The sequence below is a fragment of the Lissotriton vulgaris genome, chromosome 7, assembly GCF_964263255.1.
Source record: "Lissotriton vulgaris chromosome 7, aLisVul1.2, whole genome shotgun sequence".
NCBI lineage: Eukaryota > Metazoa > Chordata > Amphibia > Caudata > Salamandridae > Lissotriton > Lissotriton vulgaris.
Genome location: NC_141695.1, coordinates 203,371,017 through 203,392,333, shown reverse-complemented (window position 1 = coordinate 203,392,333; position 21,317 = coordinate 203,371,017).

Below are 21,317 nucleotides of genomic sequence, written 5' to 3'. Positions count from 1 at the left end.
GAACTGGTAATTGGTATTGATGTTTAGAATAGGTTGACAGAAATGAAGAATATAGTGTTTTTAAGACATAGTTACGTCTTACTCTTCTAGAAACTACAAAAATAACAGAAGCTTTTAGTCCGACCGAAGAAAACTGCAATACATAATTATAAACGAGCACCCTCCCTAAAGACTTGAGGTATGGAACTTTTACTATACAACATAGTAGCGTAGAATGGTTGATGAGATTGTTCAAAATCCTCCTCATGCCGAAGCTTAACCTCTTAAGCGCTGCGCCTATACCAACGGCCGACGCCACCACTACCTCGGGAGTGCTGCCGTCGGCCGTTGGACGTTCCAACTGCACCTGCGCAATGGAGCGTTCAGCACTGGAGCTGGACGTTCCAAAGCAGCTAAGGTGTTAAGAGTAAGGATATGTTTCTCCTTTTAGGCAGCATTATATAGAAGTAAAGGTAAAATACCGATAAAATAGGCCTGTTCACTTCAGGGATATAAGCAGACTATTGGAGCAATTTCACATGAGGCTTTTCACTCAGTTTGCATGAAAATGTATTAGTTGATCAAAATCACCGATGAGGTGTATGATGGGACTGTATCTTCACTTGGATTATGATGATATGAACTTGACTTAAGGTTGCTATAATATGATGTCATGATTTCATGTGAATGTATTCACCATAAAAAATGTGGCACAGGTTTCTTTACGGGCCATGTGGGGCTCTATCCTCTTTTATTTTATGAAAAGAAAAATGTACATAATGGTTAGACAGCATTGTTTTGTATTAATTCCAGCCCTGATGAAGCGGATAGGTGTTTAATAACCTCGGCGAAACGCGTTGGTTTAGGATTGGATGTGGACAAAAGAATAAAAGAAGAAAATCTTCATGAAACTTTCTTGGATGATTTCATAATATTCAATGAACTTAGCTATTTTTCAGCAAAAGACTGTATTCAGCGGGGTCACTAGTGACATACAGAGACAATGATTAAACCGCACTTTCCTTATGTGGCTTAAGTGCTGCCACAATATTCAAATGTGCTTACTTCCAATCACCAAAGTTCAGCATAGAGTCCTGTGTAGCTCATTTCTAAATGAGTGTACCTTCTAATCCCAGGTACCACCCCCTATTCAGGTTAATAGCTAGCATGCACCACACAGAAAGTTTAAAGACTACACAGGTGCTGAGGCTCAAATTATTCCAGTTTTCATTTATACCCATAAGGTTGTGATAACAGCAGCACCATATCACAAGATCAGCAAGCTGGAAATCGCTGGTAATGAAGCGAAAAAATCAAAGACATCAAGGAGAGGAAATCGACAGTCTCTATCGGCAGCCATGATGAAGTCAGGCACCACTCATCTGAAGGGCAGCATAGATCTAACAGATGGCCCGTTCTGGGTTGTCCCACATTCTCAGCTGCACTGCTTGTAGAGTCATCATGCAGTTTTTCATTCCCCCATACTGCGCGACACAGCCTCACAGCGTCAAACCAGCAAGCTCCGTAAACAAAGCTGCCATTTTAAAGTCAGGTCACAGGAATAGAGTGAACGAGTGCTTGCCAAACATTGCAAATCTGGGTCACTCAACAGTAATATCTCAGCGAGGCTGCAGCTAATTCTCCGTTCCAGGAATGCGTTATTTGCCACGGAATCCGGCATTCAGAAGGGCTCACAACAAACCTCGAGTACAGAGCTTGTGTAGTCCGCCACTTTGAGCCCACAGGACTCAGAGCACCACAAATCTACTGAGGAGATTTCTCAATAAATTATGAGCCATATATGGCAGCAATGACCTCTCTAGGAGCAACATTCCTCCAGGAATCGAAGTCAGGTTTCACGAAGCAACGCCCCCTCCGTCAACTCCGATTAGCTACATTTCTTCTCCGTCAACAACAGAGCAACGCGTTCAGGCAGCCATCGGCTCTGCCATCCACGCCCCTCGACAAGTTATTTTTAACACATTTATATCTCATATAAATGTGCACCTGCAGGCAAACACAGATGACCACACATACCAACGTAGGTACACAGTTGCTCCTACACAAAAAGACATGCATGCAAGCACATTTACAGATCGAAATAAATAGATAGTCCAAACACACATTATGTAGAGGAAATGCACTAATAAACCCATATTCACACATTTATAACTATGGTGGTTATGTAGAAATCAGGGCTCATATTTATTGATATTTCATACAGGGCAAAGCTGCAAGCCACCTTACTGCACTGCACTGCCCGAAAGCGCAGGAATGTGTCATATATAACATTATACCGCACATTCCTGTCCTTTCCTAGCACTGGGGCACTTTTGGCTGCCTAGAGCCAATGCAGACACCATAGTGTCATGTTGCAAGTGTGCCTGTGTTGAAGACAGGATTATTTTTGTGAAAGAAGAGACACTTTCATCCACAAAAACAATCCTGTGAGGCGTTCTTCTCTTTGTCAGTGTATTGTAGAAAGAGGACAATATTAGGAGAATTGCTAAATCTCTCCTGGGGAGGCATAGTACTTGACACATTCCCATGTTTGCCCTTAATGGGAATCCTGGAAATATGCCAAAACCATGGGCGGATGCATGGGAACACCCGTGCTCAACCCATGAGTTCCTTCCTTGCTGCTGAGTAACGCAAGGTAGGGATTGACGCCACCTTGCTTTACTATAGATTTATCGAGCCATGCAGGGCAACGCAAGGTGATGCAATATTGATAATTCTCACCTAGATTTTGCATCACCCTTGGGCCGTCTTGCGTGGTGCAAGGGCGATCCAAAACATTGATAAATATGCCCCCTGGTTTATTACAACAGTGCAGCAAAATTGATGTGTGAAAAACATGTTTACTGCCTCAGTAGTTGCATGTAACAAATTTTTTACATAGGAATACAATCCTTCTATTTGGCATGCGATCTCTTTAATGTGATTTCACCCTGTAGCACAAATTTCACACTTGCCTCCTGGTTTAGGCAAAATACCTTTTGAACAACTTGCCATGGCATAATCCATATGTGCAGATAAGCAGAGTATCATATGATTTTTAGGTGGAGCCTTTACAGCACATCTGCTGCATGAGCTCTCGCTTCCGAGACATATTGTTTGCAGGAAAGGGCTTGAAGTCCGGCCATTGCTTAACATTTGTTTGCTCAGTCCCACTCTTCTTTACTGCCTCCTAACTGGCCTAAGCAGGCCAAGCATCATATGAATTCCTTTTTGTGAAGCAATGGACCAAGCACAGATTGATTTAACTAGATCATTGCTCATCCGCTATTACGCTTTGATTTAGGTATTATTTCTTTTTCCCCTCCCAACCAACTCTTCTCTATGTTGCTGCGCTGTCTCTTTGCCTCCTCCCTGGACTTCGCTCATGTCGCTAACCTCACTATTGCACAGCAGTCTGGGCAAAACAAAAAGCCCTGTGGTGAGGCATAAGACTTTCTTTCTAATTTTAAGCCATTTTGCACAGCAGCTCCCACTGCATTGCAACATGTCTAGATAAGCCAAAAAGGTTGCTGTTCTTGATTGTAGGGCCTCTTCTGAAACATGACCCCCCCCCCTGCATACACTCAACAATAATAATAAATAGAATATTATACTTTGCAGATAAACGTACATTACATACAACTGGGAATGATAAGGATTATATAAATCAAAATTAAAGTCTATCTATCAAATACTATCTCTAAACTCATAAAGATATATGTTATCAATTTCAAGCTCTTTAGGCTTCTGAGTAATGCCAATATTTATCTTTCACCAAGAGAGAAAAATGCTTGGGTTAAAATTTGAATGCTAAAATCTCTGAAAACACAATGGCATAGATATCTGGCATAGATAGATTTTTACAAAACTAGGGGCAAATCTACAAATCATTTTTGTGCACTATAATAAAATGGGAAAGCTTGAACTTTAGGAAGGTGGAAGATGTTCCATGAAATTTTGTAAGAGGCTAAAATACTCTCCAAAACATAGCATGAGATAATGATATCATATTTTGGAAAAGCCATAAAACATGTTACAATTAAAATCTGTAAAGAAAAGAGGGAAGAAATTAAATGCTAAATTAGAACAATGGAATGCTAGCTCTCCATTGAAAACAAAACACTGGCTGGATGACCAATAAAGATTTGTATACGTCTTCAGCTCCAATATTCCAATGCTTGCTTTTCTATTCATTCCTGCTCAATTTAAAGCACATTTCTCTCAGTGGGTGCAGTGTTCTAGTAGCATTATAGACCTTCTGTCTCAGACTATATTGGTTATTAAAGGCATTATCCCTCATTATATTCTTCACCTGTGATCCAGGTCTATAACTCTTAGAGGGCTTTTTGCTATGTTAAGACCCTCTAAAGAACAGCGTAATTGGCTTAGCCAATCCAAATGTTTTTATTGTCTCATTCGCCACCTTCCTGAGTCTATAAAGTTAGGGAAAAGATGCAAAAAAATAACTTTTGCTAGGGCTATCTTAGGTTGGCAATGGGTGCTAAAAGCCTTATAGAAGAAGTTTGTTTGGGCAATACTGTGCAATATTTAACCTTTCCACCCTTCATGACAGTGTCGGATGGTTTCATCAGTGGTGGCGGTCCGGGGGGATGACCCCTAAATAGCACTTACCTTTTCACAGCCACCATCTCTCTCCAGCTTAGGTCCCTTCTCACATCCGCCTACTCCTCAACTTCAGTTCCGGAAGGACACACTGCAATGCATCTTTGTGATTTGTCCGAGCGCAGTGGTTCAGCGCTCAAACAGGCAGTGGGAGCCTGTGCATGTTCCCCACCAGGCTGGTGGAGAACAGGCAAACTGCCCATGAATATTTGGCCAGCCCAAGACGGATGGCCAAACCATCACGCACACTTGGATTGCTCCCAATTCTCCTCTCCGTGACCCCAGTCCCACACAAACGAGGTTATTATCATTTTATTTTTCCTGCTCTGAGGGCAGAGGTGTGACACTCTTCCGCCTTAGCTGAGTAGCCACCCCTGTTTCATGAGTGTGGGTCCTTGGTGTGGTGCTCTTAACTGTGTGGGTTCCAAATAATCATTGTAATATTTGATCCTAGAGAGTAATAGCTCTTAACTATTGAAAGAGTTGGAAGGCAAATAATTACGTTGTTTGAGCTTTACATACAGGAACATGTGTTACATTTTATATTATAATGTATACAGGAAGCACACACAAATGCAACAAAGTCATTGTGGAATACACATAGGCTCTGGAAGTATGGGTGCTGCGGGTACTGCAGATTCCACAGAATAAGGATACTGGTGTTCCGAAGGTAAATGAGCAAAAAAGCTGTGTTGGAAACTGGGTTACTAGTTGAGGGAGGTGAAACCCCACTCAAGCAAGAACTCCAATCACTGTCATGGTGAAACACATGTTAATTTAAAATTAGTCTATACTTAACCCTCTGGTAGCTTGGCATAAATGCAGTTAGGCTTAGCTTAGAGGCAATGTGTAAAGTTTTTGTGCAGCATTTCAAACAGGAAAAATGTGAAAACACGATGCAAGAAAAAAATACAGACCAAGTTAGAACCATAGAGATATATCAATTTCAAAGATTTAAGTAACAATAGTGCCTAGAAGCACAAAGCGCCAACTGTGGTCATCTGGTCGTGCAAGACCAGGGCAATGTCACTAGTTCTGGCTGTCTGCAATGGAGCATGCGCCAAATACAAGGACCCAGTTAGGCCAGTGAACTAAAGTACCTTAAATCCTGGTTGTGGAGGGTTGGGAGATTCAGAGTCAAAGATGATTCGTGCCTCAGCACTCGGAGGAGCTGCAAAGCTGTGCTTCAAGGTCCTGCATCATCATTGAGGATGCTGTCAACAAGGGACTTGTGATGTGAAAATGCATTGTGCACCGGTTGGTTCCAAAGCAGCTGCAAGGCTGCAATATGGAGTCCTGCGTCGTCATCGAGGATGACATCAATGGGAGGGGGCTTGCAATGCGATAGCTGGCATTAAGAATGCATTGTGCAGCGGCGGCTCTGATGAGTTTTAAGGCTGCAATGCAAGGTTTGGTGTCAGGAATGTTTCATGATGCAGTAGTTGCAAAGCCGTTGTGAAGAGATGCTTTGTGCTGCAACAGTTCTGTTCACAGGACCATAGCTGAACTGGCAGAACAACTTCAGACTCATTTTCAACGGTGTTGAACTAGGGTGGCACCATTTGAGGGGGTGTTCACAGTCGCCAAACAGAGTCAAGGTGTTTGGTTCAAGATGGTTGGAGACTTCTGTCCCTAAGGCACTAGTCAAGAGGTCAGCCAACTAGCCCTTGAAGGCACTTCGGTGGTCATGGGTTCACAATGTTGGTCCAAACCTTTCATTCAGGCAGCAGGACAGCAGGTAGCTATGCAACAGTGTATCAGACCATCTTGCAAAGCAGCACAATAGTCCTTCTTAGTCTTCCATAGGTTCAGAGGGGTTTTGAAGAGTTGGGTCTGAGGGTCCTCCAGTTATACCTGCTGCCCACTTTGAAGAGGGGAAGTTTCTAGAGAGTTTCTTTTGAAGCCCCTGAAGTTTCCTGCTTCCTCTGCCATGGGTTAAAGCTGACTGCATGAATGTTGCAAAGGGGACAGGTCCTACCCGTCTTCACCCTCCATCCTGCCAGTTGATGGCCTATCCAGGCACACCTAGTCCATCTATTGTGTGGCTGTCTGAGAGAAATAAACAAAGTCCAAATGCCAGCTACATCCAGTCATGTGACCCAGGAACAGGCTGTAACCACTAAATAAGGGAGGAAAATGCTAACTTTCTAAAAGTGGCATTTTCACAATTGTAACTTAAACTCCAATTTTACCATTAAAGATAATTTGTAATTTCAACTTCACAATCAGAAAACTTGATATTCCTACCTGCCCACAAGTGAAGTTAGCACTTATTACATGTAATGTTAGCCCAATGTTATCCTATCAAAGAGGTAGGTCTCACAGTAGTGAAAAGCAAATTTAAGAGTTTTTCACTACTAGGGCAAGTAAGAGTTTAACGTACAGGTCCACCTTTTTAAATAGTCTGCACCCTGCCTTCTGGGCTGTGTAGGCATACCCTTGGCGTAACTTATATGTATTAAAAAAGGAGGTTTAGTCCTGGCAACAGGAGTGTCTTGCCAGGATTGAAATGCACAACCAGGCTACAATGGTAGATCAGAGACATGTTTAAAGGGCTACATAAGTGGGAGACAAAATGAGTGCTGTAGGCCAACTAGTAGCATTTAATTAAGGCCCTGAGTGCATGTAGTGCCAATTTACTAGGGTCTTACACAGCTCCGCTATGGCAGAGGAGCCTTACCCCCGCAAAAACTGTGAGGAAAGGAAAAATACAACAACGCTCATTTTATTTTTCCTTTCCTGCCGAGTCTTGGGGCAGGGTCTGGGGGGATGGCAGCACAGAGAGGAGTGTTAGTGCACTCACTTCACTGCGCATGACGGTTTGGCCAGCCGCCTCAGACGGGCCAAACCCTCATGCTCAGTGAAACTCTCTCAAACCCCACCTGCTTTGCTGGAGTTGGAGAAAGCAGGCACAGATCCCAATCTGTTCTGGAGCGCACATTGAGAGTGCTCAGGCCAAATCTGCAGCTGCCCTCTTGCAAAAGCAACATCAGGATTGACCCCAGGCAGGCTGGGAGCCTGTGCCTAAAAGAGAGAAGCGAGGAGCAGGATGTTGCTGGCTGACGGTATGTTTTTAAAAATGAATATTCTTTTCTATTTTCTCCCCTCCCTTTGCAAACCCTATGCCCCCCTCTCTCGCCCCTATGCCCTTCCCCCCACCACTCGTAGCAAATATCCCCCACTACTGGTCTTACACGTTGATTAAATATGCCAATTGGCTCTGAGCCAATATAACCATGCTTAAAGGAGAGTGCACAAGCACTTTAACACTGGTTAGCAGTGGTAAAGTGTGCAGTTATAAAGCCAGCAAAAACGAAGTCCCCAAAAACAGGAGGCTGGAATGCAAAAAAGTTGGGAGAAAGACCACACTAAGGATGTCAAGTCCAACAATGTGAATTTGAATTTTGATTTTATTTTTGAACATTTGCTGTGTGTTCAACGGCAGAAGTCAAATGTCTGTCTAGTCTTCTGACAAATTGATGATTCTTCCTACATGGGACCTGTGTTTACTTTTCTCTCTGTTACTGAAAAGTGCACACATTTTGTTAAGTGATCTATTTGGCAATATTGTTGGTTTGAAAATGAATATTGTAAAATTTCGTTTAATTCTAACACACCACCAAATTTAAATACATGAACTGTACACATATTCCAAAATAAAACAACAGTTAAGAAAACACAAATGAAGCACTTTTATTGTAATTCCGAAATTTGATAGACACAAAGATTTCAATAGAATCAACACAAATCAAGGCACTAGGTGATGTGCAAATGACAAATATTTACAGAAACCCAATTTCCACACATGTGGAACTACAGGGTTTAATGTTTAATAGCAAACACTGTGCGTGTGTGTGCAAACATAGTGGTTGATGGAAAATGTGCAATCTGCAAACGAACGTGTACTACCACTCTCTGCTTTAGTATTATAATTATGACAGTGTGGCCCTCAGTGCAACACCAGCAGCATGCTTCAGCCTTCCTACTCTCTGCTGAATGGGTGTGGCTTATTTGCGACACTCGTTGTTTGCGGCATGCTTGCATTTTTTAGAATGCCTATGAGTTCACTTATGTAGCATAAATGGTAGCACGCCGAGTCTGAACCTTTTTCTAGCATCACTGATAAAGCATGCATGCCTGCGCCATGCAATGGCCCCATTTACCATCCAGGAAGTGGTCACAGCTCCCGGGACCAGATGCTGGGAAGGAGGTGGATTTCTCATCAGTCTTATCAGCAGGTTGCCTAGTGTACACAGGGAAGTTATTATACACATTGGCTGACCCTGGCCAATGATTACATAGTTCTATTTCTAATGCAAACAGATGGTCAGCCATGCTATTCATCAACAGTACAAAAGTTCACAAGCGATTACGCGACTCTCCTCTTATGAGTTGTTCTTAGACTGTTGATTTGGATAAAACTAGACTGTTACAACTAATTTAATTAACAGGGTCTTGCACAGCACATTTTTTTTTGCTGTGAATTGTAAGCCATATCCGGGCTTACTTATTATTCCATAGAGTACAGAATTTCTAGCTGGCATTTAAGCTTATGACATGACTGTGAATTTTACACAATCCTTTTTTTCAGTCACCGGCACTATGCATGCTGGGATTTGTAGTTTTTTACTTGAGCCTTTATATTTATCATCCGAAATATGCCATCATGTTTGACTCAGTTGGCTGAAAAACATCATTTTATATCATAATGTAATAAAATCTAATAACTGTCAAGCTGTAGCTAATTGGAGGAGCAGGATTTGTTTTCTTTAACAAGCATTGTAAATGGAGTCCTTTGGGAGCTCCCTGGCTTTTTGTCTGCTGCGGACTAGCTGTAATGTCTTTCCAAATCTTGTTTGTATGGATTAAGTTTGTAGATTAGGCATTAGTAGATAAGTACATGCATGCCTTGCAGGGCTTGAGACTCCTCATATAGGGTAATGTTCTTGTCTATTTTGGCACCAAACTGTCTCTTGTGCAGCACACAGAGAAAGAGGAAAAATGAGAATTAAAACTATTTATACACACCTGTGGAGGAGTAATATTTTGACACATTCCCAGGTCTATCAGTAGAGGTAAATCTGGGAGTGATCCAAAATGCATAGGTGGATCTGTGAGAATACCCATAAAATAACTCACTGGGGCAGAGTAATGCAACACAGCATTTGCGCTGTGTTGCATTACTCTAGATTTATCAAGCCTCGCAGGGCCAAGGTGGCTCTGTGTGGCATGAAAAATCTTAATTAGCGGTTAAGGCACCCTTGTACCCCACTGCGGGTGCAAGGGCAATGAACAAGGACAGACTGGGAGGGAGCCCTGGCAAATTTTGGCAGACCAGTCCCATAAGGTGCATAGCATTGTGTTCGCCCCTAAGAAAATGTGTGAAAAATAGTGCATTCTGCAACATGCTTCATTATATATTCAATTGTATGTATTTTTAAAGCATAGTAAATGATGACCTTACAGTGCACCAATATACAGCAATTTTTATTGTGCCTCTTCAATGATTCCCTCACTATCACCCTCTAACAGTGCTTCTTATCTCTCCATAGCCCCTCATTCACATGTATTTTATTTTGTATCATCTCTCACAATATTGTAGGGGTTGGATCATTTTACAGCACACATACATACAAAGATAATGAATCATATGTGTGTAAATGAGTGTCTAGAAAATGTTACATGAGACAATGTGGACTGCAAAGTGTAGGTTTTACATGTCATCCATACTGATAGGTATTTTTTAAGAGTCCTTGGTGTTGGGAAACATAAACTAAGGATTCAGAAAGTGACACAGAGGTTAGGGTTGACTTTACTAATAAGAATTTATTTCTTGCCAAACAAACTCTTTTTAGGAAGATTAGGCTAATGAAGGACTGGGAAAAACATAATTTACTAATCTAGATTTACAATTGTAACTTATGAATAAGCCTGGGCAGAGTTTGTGGGGTTCCCCTATGCGGAACTCTGCAAAGTGCAATAAAACTCAGCTATACTACACGTAGCTTCGCAAGCAGCAAAGTTTGTTAGATAAATGCAGTTCGCAGTGATTTTCAGTGCCAGGTGTTTGTAGGTACTGTGCAATCATCACGAATGGCACCATGCACAGTGCAAGTGGGCGCTGCTTCCTTTCTGCTGCTCAAGTAGACTTTTACTAGAGCTGCAGCTTTCTCAACGCGAACGGATGGTTTCTCAACGTGAGTGGTCGCGAGCATACTTGATCGCTCACAATGAGAAATCTGACTGCCCGCGTTGAGAAATCTCACAGGGATGATGATTTTCCATGCTCGCGCTCTCCAACTTCATGTTGGCGATTGTGAACGAGGAAAAATCTCACCGCATGGTGGATTTTCCTCATTTGCGATTGTCAATTTGACGTTGACGAACGTGAGCAAAAAAAAAACCTCTACTCCGGGAAGTGGAGTTTTGGGGAATTCTGTGAGCTTTGCGTAGCGCGAAGTGCGGAAAACTCAGCAAACTCCATGAGTGGAGCGGATTTCACCGCCCAGACTTACTTATGCGGTACAAAAGGGGGTGGTGATGGATGGAGCATCTGAACCAATCAAACACTCACACCCAGTCAACAGATATGAATTTAATCCATCACCGTTCTTTAGCCCACTCTGCCACCCCAGTTCAGACATGGACATGGACATATGCAACTCAGTCTGACCCTGTGCCTCATGGGAACAGTCCAGCCCGAACTACCAAGCCATGCCTTCCCTGGACCGTAAACAAGCTTCCTAGGACCGGTTTCTGGCATTACAGCCGTCTTCAGCCAGGCTTGCTTGAATCCAGTGGCAAAGTGAGCAAGGGACTCACGTCTGAGCATACCCTGCCAACTTATGGCGAACAAAGCGGTACAAAGGGGGTGGTGATGAACGGAGCATCTGGAAATTCTGTGAGCTTTGCAAAGCGCGAAGTGCGGAAACTCAGCAAACTCCATGAGTGGAGCGGATTTCACCGCCCAGACTTACTTATGAACTGCACAGTAACAAAATGATCTCTGTGACAAAAGCTGCAACCAATTGAGCTATGCATATAAAATAATGTTTTGTAATCTGCATAGTACACACTCTTTGTAGCATGGATATTAACCCTCTACGCTACCTTAGATAAGTCAAAACTACCACCAGACAAAGCTCTCTCTCTAGCAGGTACATGAATCACCAGAGTTATCTTGGCACCTTTATTGTTGTCTGAAAATTGTTGGGTAGACAAGGAACTCTACAGTGCTTTTAAAACTGATGCACAGCTACAAAACCAGCCCCAAGTATTTACTTTGCAATGCAACTGCTTGATAAATATGCACCTTAGTTTGGAACATAGACTCCCTGGAAATAAACTGCAATGAACAAATTAGGAGAGAAGGGTGACTAAATTACGCAGACATAGGTTATCCAGGCTGTACTTTCTTATCATCTACCATGTTTGACCTCTGACCTTAAACAAATTCATACAAGATGATATCTTCCAAGGTAATATTATAAACATGCAACAGATTCTGTTCAAAATTGCATTCACTGTCAGCTGTGTTGGATGGAAGGGCAGATGTACAATTCAGTCATTAAAAATGCTATGACTGTTTATAGGTCTTATAATAGCCTTATCAGGTCTAATTGGCTATCTTTTTCACTACTAAGGTTGCAGATATCTACGCATCATTTGGAAATGATATTAGAGCTGAACATAGAGATGACAGCAGGAAAGAAATACTGTCACACCCTAATCCCAACTCCTTCTCCTGTTTCTCACCTGTCTCACATCAGGATGTGATCAAAATCATTTCAATCATTAAATCAGGCTCTCCTTTGGACCCCTGTCCCCCGTCCGTGATGCAGAAACTCACAGAAGTAATCTCACTCCCATTGATGGAAATCTGCAATAAAATATTTCTAACAGGCCAATTCCCCAGTATATGGAAGAAGGCTGTCATTAAACCCCTCCTAAAAAAACCGTCCTTAGATCCTACTGCTGTCGCAAGTTATAGACCTATTGCGTGCCTGCCCTTTCCTGCCAAAGTATGCGAATATCTGATGAATCAGCAGCTCTCAGAGTTCGTCGAGACTCACCAACTCCTCGACGAAACACAGTTTGGATTCAGGAGAGGGCATGGAACAGAGACTGCCTTAATAAAGGCCTCTGATGAGATCAGGACGATTATGGATCAGGGAGGGGCGGCTGTCCTTATCCTTCTGGATTTGTCAGCAGCCTTTGACACGGTCGACCATGTCACTCTTGTCGACCGTGTCACAACCCTGGGTATAAATGGTCGGGCTAAGGATCTTATTTCATCCTTCCTGGCAAACCGTACCCAGACAGTAAGGCTTGGAGACTATTACTCTCCCATCTCTGCACTCCCTTGTGGAGTCCCACAAGGCTCCTTGCTAAGCCCCATGCTCTTTAACATCTATGTAGCGGACTTAGCGAGGATAATAAAGACCTATTGGATACAGTTAACATCGTATGCAGATGATACCCAGCTGGTGCTGGGTATCCACAAGGATGGCCTTACTGTAGCAGCCAACTTCCAGAAAGCTATGCTCGAGGTCAGTACCTGGATGGCCTTGAACTGCCTCAGGCTTAACTCGGACAAGACCGAGATCATGACCTTCGGAAAACTCTCCCCTGAATGGTCTCTCGGTTGGTGGCCAGATAAGCTCGGCCATCCACCTGTCCCAGTGGAAAAAGCCAGAAACCTGGGAGTGACTTTCGACAACAAGCTGGTCTTTGACCACCATGTTAATAAGGTTGTGTCATCTTCATTTTACATCTTGAAAAAGATTAAGAAGCTGCTACCTTATCTCCCTCCGTCAGCTGGGAAGACTTTGGTTTCTACCTTAGTCTTCTCAAAAATAGACTACGGGAACGCTCTCTTCCTCCACACTCAGAAGCGTGTCATCTTGAAGCTGCAATCCATTCAGAACGCGGCTGCCAGGATTCTTCTTAATATCCCTCGCCGCAAATCCACCACCTCTGCTATTCGCCAGCTGCACTGGCTGAGAGTTGAGAGCCGTGTCAAATTTAAGGCCCTCTGTATTGCCTATAAGGCCATACATGGCACAGGACCCAGATTCTTGATCGAAGCCTTTCAGCTCTACACCCCCAGAAGGCACCTCAGATCGGCCAATTCCAGTCTTCTGCCGGTGCCACGTACAAGGTCAGTTACCTGGGGTGATAGGCGCTTTCTTGTGGCCACTCCAAAACTTTGGAACCTTCTGCCAACTGCCATAAAAGCCGCTCCGAATCTGATTAGCTTCCGTAGGCTTCTGAAAACATGGTTGTTTAACCAGTGAAGAAGACGGTAGGATGATGAACTCTTGTTGCTCCACAGCGCCGAGACACCTTCGGGTATTTGTTGCGCTATAAAAGTTGCGTAAATAAATAAATAAATAAATAAATGCAGAGCTCGGAACACCTGGTGGATGCCAGAAGCATTAGTGAGGGGTGGAGGCTCAGGAACTGAAGTGGGGTGGCTAAGATATTGTGCTTCTAGCCTCTCCTGTACGAAGGTAATTTCAGAGTTTATCACACCCATTGCATTGGTAAGAAAATTAGTTAATCAAGATACTAATTTAGAGCTCTTAACCTGGGGTTGTTTGATTTCCTCTTTTCGTCAGTTATTCATATTTTCTCCAATGACTGCCACAGGTAGATAGCAGACTTAGATTTCTTATTGCATTACAAAGAGGGATGGGCAACCCATCCTCCTCCGGACTCTGACAGGCACAGATAGCCCCGCTCCTGGTCCAGCCTTTGCCCAGGTCGTGCCTGGTTGCATCTCGTGCGCATCCCACACTGCAGGATTGAGGAAAGCATGATAGGTGCTGGTCCTCCTCTCTGCAGCCCACCTTCAGCAAAACCCATGAAATTCTAGAGGCTGTAGTCGCTCTGGGTTCCCCCTTCTGCGCCCGTCGCTGTGGGAGTGAGGAAAGTGCTATAAGCCCTGGTGCTGGTGTTCCTTCATGCAGCCTGTCTTAAAGAATACTAAGGAACACAGTGGCATAACACAGGCCCCCGCATCTCCCGTGGTGCAGGGAGTGAGCTCCCTCAGCACAATACTATCGCTGGAGAGCTTCTGATTGAGTCTGGAGGGGGCCCCTCCAAGTACCTTGCAGGGGGGCCACCTCAAGTTTTATTACGCCACTGATTGAATTAATAGTGTTGCCTTTGTTTGGCAACACTCACTTAACACCTTGGCTGCTTGAGATATCCCCCTGCTGTGCTGAAGGTCAATAGAAACGGATGTGGTCATGAGAAGCTCAGCTCGTCATGAGCACACGAGCAGTCGTCAAGAGGATGGAAGAGGTTAAATCTGGAATTTGTAAGGTTATTGAGTATGACAAGAAGCACTATCTGAGAGTTAGGTCAGGTGATGGTCACTTTTCAATTACAGTGAGTCTAGTCAGAGGCGATGCCTGTGAGTTTCATTTCACGAGACTGCTGCAAGGCACTCCGTGATGGTTGCATGTAGTTGACAACACCTCCTGAAGGCTGCGCTTATTGAAGCTTTTTAGTTTGGCAAGAAGCAGTAACGTGTTAGGTCTGATAGACCTGGCAGGAGGTGCAGCTGAGCTGTAACGATGGATTAAACCCAGATCTGTGACTGGGGGTGACTGTTTTGCCATTGTGCAACATTCCATCCATCATCTTGTGTGTTTTGCTGTTCACCATATGTGGGAAGGGTATGCCCAGATGTGGGTCCCGTGCTCACTACGCCACTGGAGTCAAGCTATCCTGGCTGAAGGCGGCTGATAGCCAGAAACCGGTCCTAGGATGCTTGATTCCGGTCCAGGGAAGACATGGCTTGGCAGTTCGGTGTGGACTGTTCCCATGAGGCACAGGGTCAAGACTGAGTTGCATATGGCCATATCTGAACTGGGGTGGCGTGGTGATGAAAATAACGATGGATTAAACCCAGATCTGTGACTGGGGGTGAATGTTTTGCCATTGTGCAACATTCGGTCCATCATCTTGTGTGTTCTGCTGCTGAGCTGTAACACTGGTGGTAGTCACTATCTGCAGTCTGATCTGATGGGTCTGGGCTAAGGCGACCTGAAGGTGGCATGTGGCAGGCATTACAGCAGAGGTAGGTCCAGCGGGACACATAATGGGACACTCATGTGGCTGAAGGCACTGACCGATGGTTGTGTTTGGTGACCCAGTGGAATCTTTGTGTGGTCACTGGCATTGGGGTGTGATGGCAAAGTTAATGTGATGCACCAGGCTGTAATAAGCATGGCTTGCATGCCACAAGACATTTCTTTCGCCAGAAAGAGGTGCAAGACCACAGGCCTACCACTTATATAAAAATCTGGATTTCGAAGTAGATTTGCAAAATCCTCATTAAATATGCTTTGGTACATGGTTACATGGTAATTCTGTTAACCTTCTCTTTTGCATGCAAGTAGCAGGCTGTACTGTTTATTTTTTAGTAATGCACACACAAATGCAAAGGGACCAACTTCAACGTGCAGCAAACAATATAATTATTTATATAGGATGCCTGGAAATAAATTAGAGAGCTTGATCAAACTGATTCCTATTTACCTAAATATTAAGAGCAATGCTTATTTACCTGCCATGAAACAACGGGTTTTATATTGTGAGCAAAAAGTGTTATCATTGATATTAACCTTTATTTTAGAGAACACCTTCTTTCTTCCAGGTAAAAAGCAGCTGTGGCCCTCGGCACACGGGTACAAAGGTCGTATCACGTTGGCAGCAATGAGCTGGAAAGAGTGTACTGCCTTGCAACTCCAGGAGGGCTCGGTACAAGAAAGTGAACCATCGCGAGACGAGCTCTTCTTGCAAGCAAGAATTTCCGGTTCACCTGGAGAGCTGTCACGCTTGATGGCAAGTGGTTGCACAGGAATCTCCAGGGTTCATTTTGAGGGTCTTGGCTTAGAATGAAGTGTAAACAATCGCGGCTTGTCCCAGGAATGAGTAGTGAGGCGCGGGGTCGGGGTCAGTGAGGGCAGGGGGGGAGGGAGGAGAAGGGGTAAGGAGTGGAGAAAAAATAATAATCACTTACCTGTCAGCTACCCGGCTGCTGGCTGCCACCTCTCTTCTGTCCTCTTCCTGGCTTCTGCCGGAACAGGTAGCAGGATTGGCTCCCATGAGCCAATCACAATGCTGCAATGTGATTGGTAAGCAACCAGGCTCCCCTGAGCCAATCACAATTTTGCAATGTGATTGGTAAGCAACCAGGCTCCCCTGAACCAATCACAATGCTGCAATGCAGTGTTGTGAGTGGTCTGAGGACCATGGTTCAGCGCTCAGATGAGAAATGGAAGCCTGTGCAAGTTCTGCACCCAGGCTGTAATGCAGCCTGGGTGGAGAACATGCTAAGTGCGCATTAATGTTTGGCCGGCCCAACAGGGCCGGCCAAACATTTATGCGCACCTAGGACGGTGTCATTACTCCTCCCCCTGCACAGCCCAGTTCCACCCCATAAAACTGCCCCAGCACAGAAACATAAAATGATAATAACATCGCATTATTAACATTTTATGTTTCATTTTTGCCGTGCTGAAAGGCTTGGTGCAACACTCCCCTGCCTTAGCGGAGTAGCCTCCCCTGAGTCTGAACTGTCACAATCACTTGTTCCAAATTTCCCCCGAGAAATTAACAGAATCAGGAGTCAGCCCCTTACCTCATCCCTCACTTCCTGTTGGTAACTAGACAAATGAAAATACGTCCAAAAACAAAAATATTTGAATAATAACGTTCATTGACATTTTATGATACCACTATTACCCGTGAGTTAAATGAATGCTGAGAATGGTTCTACCATCAAAGCAGGGAAGTTATTCGTAGTGCAAACTGAATTACACATGAAGCACAAAAACATGCATTGAAAATGTCCATTGGTTTGTGTGGTAAGTGCACACAGACCTGCGCCATTGACATTCTTAGTGATCGATTAACCTGTTTCAAACCTAACAAGAACATTTCAGTCTTTCATCCTTTCACAGATGAAAAACTGAGTAAAATTCAGTCTGGTAATAATATCATCTACCATTCACAGTTCTTATAAATGAAAGAATTTCAGGCGTGGCCTGGAGCCGATAATGGTGGACGTGTAGTTTTCCAGCTCCGTCCTTAGCCCTAAATACTAGCGGATTATCCTGCATTCCCTGCCTGTAACCCACCTGATTCCTGTGCAGGTGGCCTCCGGGAGCGAGCGGCGTGTAGCGGTGCGGTGTAACCCCTCTCGGACCGCACCATATGACCATTACAGCTGCGGCGCCTGTTGCGGCCTATGGGACAGAGTGAAGCCACGGCCTAAAGTGAGTGGCCTGCCCGACCTACCCCCAGCTGCCATCACGGTCCGGTCTGGACCCCGGACAGGAAGTATCCCGAGACACCAGCCGAGGCACCGGAGTGCGGAGGGGTGCCCTGCCCTGCCTCTGGCCCCGCTGCCTCCTTCTCAATCGCTTCGCCCCTGGCCGGCTGCGCTGCTGTGAGGCCCGTTAGAGACGCTGGAGCATTCCCAGACCGGCCCGCCGCCCTCCCGCGAGGTTAGCGGAACTCCTACCTCCGGCGGCACAGGCGAGGACTGCGGTGCGGGCGGTACATGCAACCCGTCACCGGCACTGTGAGCCCCGCTTTCCCCTGATTACACCGGGCACTGCAAGATGTGGGTCGGTCCGACTCCGTGGCGACTTCTATCGGCGCCATCTTGTCTCCACGCCAGGGCTGGGATGGGACCCCCGGGTCTTGACTGTGACGCCTCACCTACCCCTGATTTACCAGCCGGCGGGCCGGGAGCGAGGACTCGGCACGGGGTGGCGCGCATCGAGGACCCGCGCACCCCGCAGCGAGACGCGGACCCCAGGTACCCGAGCTGCCGGCACCGGCCCATGGTGAGGGAGTGCGCCGCGCGCCTTGGCTCCCTGCCACAGCGCTGCAGTCCTGGCCTCTGCCGCGCTCCCGGTTTGGACGTAAAACTCGCCCTGCAGTGACCTGGGTCCTACCATCTCTCCCCCCGTCCGCCTCTGCAGGACCGGGGTCACAACTACCCACAAGGCCTCCAGTGGAGCACCGGCCCACCCTGCATCGGCGCCTCGTTAGGCGAGCCTACACTGTCCCTGCCAGCTCTGGGGTCTACACCGCAGCCACCTCTCTCCAACACGATGAGGACCCTCCGCAGCCACTGTCCGGCGCTTCGAGTGGACACTTGAGAAGGCAGCGGCAGCCTGCTGCATCCACTACAGCGCCACCCTGCTAACGAGGTCCATGGGCAAACACAGGGGCAAGGCTCAGGAGCAGGGCGCTCCGACGGATATGCAGTCCACGGGCTCTGAGGACCCACTGGCCTCCTCCAACATGGACAACATCCTGAATGAAATACACGCGACGAGCAAAGCACTAGAAACACGCATAGACAATATGGCGACTGGCCTGTCCCTACTAAGGGCTGACCATAACAAATTGGCGGAACGGGTCGCGGAGCAGAAGATAGCGCTGGGTGACCTCATACCACAGCAGACAGAACACTCCACGAAGCTGGAAAACGTGGAGAAACAGCTCAAACAACTTTGGGATAGAGTGGACGATGCCGAAGGACGTGCCCGCCGCAACAACGTCCGCATCCTGGGCATTCCGGAGAGAAGCGAGGGGAGGAACCCCACCCAGTTCGTGGAGGATTGGCTACGGAAGCTAGTGGGCCAAGAAGACCTCACTGCCCTATACAGTGTGGAACGGGCACACAGGATGCCGTCACGGCCCCCACAACCAGGGGCACCTCCTCGCCCCGTGACCGCTCGCCTCCTCCACTTCAGAGACCGAGACACTGTCCTACAAGCGGCCAGGGAGAAAGCACCGATACGCTTTGAGGATAAGAATATATCGGTCTACCCTGATTTCACGCCCACTGTGCAGCGAGCCAGGTCCACCTTCATGGGAGTGAAACGCAAATTGAGAGACAGGAATATGAAATATGCACTTCTGTTCCCCGCTCGGCTCAAAATACTGCATGACAACAAATCCCACTTTTTTGACTCGCCAGAAGAGGCGGAGGAATGGATGGAAGTCACTCTGACCCCACCGGCCTCACAGGACCCGTTCGCAGATCACCGCAGCGACTCCCGCAAGGGCCCACAGGCCGACGGACCAACACTCCCAGCCCCGGACATCGCTCTCCCCACGGAACGCCGGAGAAGGCGCACTCCCCTGGACATCAGACGGCGGGCCACTCATCATCATCTCCACAACAGCGGCTAACAGAGGAGGCTCTAGCCGCTCACGACGCGGGAGCAACCGGAGATAGACTCACCGTTACCACCGACACCCACACCGAGGTATCCGGATCAGTAGACAGCCTGCAGCTATTTCCGAAGATCACAGCCCAGATGGCGGCGGAGTTCTTAACCGCGACACGATTGATCCCCTCCGGGTGGTAACGTATAACTGATCCCCTTCCTCATATATGGTGGGTTGCATAGGGGCCCATCCTGTCGGGGCTATCATGCCCATGCAGGCTGTTCAGTGACAGTCAACAGAGGCCTACCACCCCCGGTATGCACACGAACTTAACTGACTTCTGCCCACGTTGGGCACCATGGTTTGGCTCCTGGGCACGTTGGCTCGGGGACCTTTTTGTTAAGGGGTTATATGTTTGCAGGACACTCTCACCTTATAGCACAGCAGAACAAACGTGGTCACCCGGATGTTTCACTTTGCCGCACCACACAGATAGACATGGGGCCTCTTAATAATTACCGATTGTGCACCAGGAACCTACGTGGCATGGGATCAGTACACAAACGCCATAGAATTTTGGCTCAACTCAACCGCAAGGGGACACAGATTGCTTGCTTGCAAGAGACACATTTGAACGCTGCTGAAAACGTGAAACTGCGCAAGAAATGGAGATGGCAGCTCTTTGCTACCTCCTATTCTGCGTTCTCCAGGGGGGCAGCAATTTGGCTCCGCGGCTCTGTCCCCTTCCAGATGTTGGAGCAAAGGATTGATCAAGAGGGACGTTATGTATTTCTACGGGGACTGTTGGACGGGGATGCTGTTGTATTTGGATGTGTGTACTCACCGAACTCAGGCCAGTCGGAATTTTTGTCAACTGTAAACGGGGTACTTGCAGATTGGGCTGATGACCGCTGGTTCATTGGGGGTGATTTTAATGCTGTGCTTGATGTTACACTGGATAGGTCACACCCCCCTTTACAGGCTGCTGAGAACAAGAAACAGGCAGACGGGCTTACAAGGTGGGCTGAGGGCTGGGATTTGGCAGACGCATGGCTCAGCACGCACCCACAGGAGAGGGAATATACTTTCTTCTCCCCACCCCACCAGCTCCACACCAGAATTGACCATGTTTTCTGCTCCCGCTCCCGCTCCCTCACAGATTCGATTGTCCAGACCCAACATATGGGGAAAACCCTATCCGACCACAACCCCGTAGAGCTTACATGGCAGTGGGGCAGGCGACTGGCTCCCATCCCAACTTGGAGACTGTCTCCTGATCTCCTTGAAGACTCAGTCTTCCGGTCCTCCCTATCTGACACTATAGAAACCTTCTTCTCCACAAATGCGAACACAGCCAGCTCCCGTCAGATAGAATGGGACGCTTTCAAAGTCTGTCTCAGGGGGACTGCTATGACCGCTAGAGTGGGCAGGAAACGGGAGGTAATCAGCCAACTGAAGGAGGTGGAGGGCTCACTAGCGTCCCTAGAGAATGAGGCAGCGGGCACAAA